Below are 2,010 nucleotides of genomic sequence, written 5' to 3' on the forward strand. Positions count from 1 at the left end.
GAAAGAGCACTGGGCCAGGTTTGGGGAGCCCCCTGTCCTAGAGTGGACTCCCCAGACCTGCCTCTCTCACCTCCACCCTTGAGGGCTCCGGCTCACCTCGCCAGGGGCCGAGCAGGTTTTTCAGGTCCTCGGCCTCAAGCCTTGTGGCTCATCCCAGGGTGCGGGCTTGTACTCACGTGTCCTCAGGGCGGGCACCACTTGCGGGTGTCATTGATGCAGGTACCCTCTCGGCCCTGAGTGCCCTGGGCCTGGGTGGCCCCCGAGTTTACCCTGCGTCTTGGTGTAGACTCTCGTGGGCTGGGGCTGAGGGTCCAGCCCTGGCGTGTCTCCGTTTCCACGCTGTTCCCTTAGGTTTGGCCATGCATGGGGGCGGTGTGGGCCCAATGCGCAGCTCCGGGCAGGTGAGGCCCGGCTCTGGGCTGGCCAGCCCCCACCATGTGCGTTTGCTTTAGTCTCCCCTGACCTTCCCACACACCCCCAGGTAACCAGTCTGCAGAGCGTGTCAGTCCTTTCCATTGGTTCTTGGAAAGTCTGCCTTGTTTCCGGGTACTTTTTTAAAAAAAAAATTGGGCCAGCAGGTGGCGTGGTTGAATACATTGGAGTCCCACATGGCTGACCAGAGTTCGAGTCCTGGACCTGGTAGCTTGCTTTCTTGTTTCGCTTTCTCTCACTCTCTGGTCAAGTTAAAAATAATAATAATGGGACCAGCAGTTAGCGTAATGGCTATGTCGCTGGACTCCCATGTAGTCGACCGCGGTTTGAGTCCTGGACCCAGTGGCTTAAACTCACGCCGGGCGCGTGTGCCTAAGATCCCGAGAGGAGAATGAAGGAGAAAGGATTGCATGGCCATCCCCTTGGGGGGTGATTTCTCGCTTTCTGTCTCTCTGTCTCTCTCTGTCTTTCTCGCAAATGCACGCGCCCTATAGCAAAAACCTCTAAAAAAAATAACAACAAATGGAATTAAATAAATGAATAATCTTTAAAACATTATTTGTTGTTATTATTATCTTTTTCTTTGACCAAAGAGAGACAGAGAGAAAGGGAAGATAAGAAAGCAAGACACCAGGTCTGGGACTTGAACTTGGTTGGCCATGTGGTAGTCCGGCACCTTAACCACCATGCCACCTGCTAGTTCCTCGTGGGTGCTTTTTTAGGATTACAGTGTGGTGTTGGAAGACCTTTGCAGGTGCTGCGTGCACGCGGGCTGGGCAGCCGTGGCTACGTTCTCCGTGTGTGCGTCCACAGTCTTGCTGCCGTGGGCCCTGCCGCGGGCCCTCAAGATGTCCCCCTGTCTACAGAGCGGGGAAGGAATGTCCGGAAATAGACGGGGGCAGAGCCTCCAGGTCACACAGATCCACGTCGATACTCAGGGTTCCTGACAGCCCACACCTTTCCTTTCTTGTTCTTTTGAAAAATTTTGCCACAGGGCCCATGCTCACCAGAGACAGACGGACAGACAGAGAGGGAGAGGGGGAGGGAGAAAGCACCCTCCGTGAGGAATGGTTACGCCTCAATCCCCTCTATCTACTCCATCTTCCCAGCCCATCGAGATTTGCGGCACGCGTGCGCATGCACCTGACATGTTTCTCAAGCGGCCGAGTCCGGGACTCGAAATGTGGCATCAACCACGGGCTATCTGGTTGCCTTGACCCCAGGCCCTGGAGCCTGCCTCATGTTCTTTTGTACTTTCAGCCTTTGTGAGTCTTACCTTTTACAAATATGTCCTTTTTTTATTTTTATTTTTTGAGAGGTTTTTGCTGTAGGGTGTGTTCGCTTGCCAGAAAGACAAGAGAGACAGAGAGACAGAAAGCGAGGAATCACCCCCTGGAGAGATGGTCACGCCGCAGTCCCTTCTCCTCTATTCTCCTCCCTGGATCTTGGGCACGCACACACATGTGCCCAGCGTGAGTTTAAGCCACCGGGTCCAGGACTCGGGCCGTGGTCAACTATGTGGGAGTCCAGCCACGTAGCCATTACGCCAGCTGCTGGCTCCCCCCGGGGATTTTTATT

The 2,010-nt window shown here is 54.6% G+C and overlaps 1 protein-coding gene across 1 annotated transcript in view; it reads left to right on the plus strand.

Moving 5' to 3' along the window:
- SHISA5 (shisa family member 5) overlaps positions 1–2,010 on the plus strand; it is a 15,949-nt gene that overhangs the window by 4,048 nt on the left and 9,891 nt on the right. The window lies entirely within an intron of this gene.

Source organism: Tupaia chinensis, unplaced genomic scaffold (genome assembly GCF_000334495.1).
Source record: "Tupaia chinensis unplaced genomic scaffold, TupChi_1.0 Scaffold149184_1, whole genome shotgun sequence".
Lineage (NCBI taxonomy): Eukaryota > Metazoa > Chordata > Mammalia > Scandentia > Tupaiidae > Tupaia > Tupaia belangeri.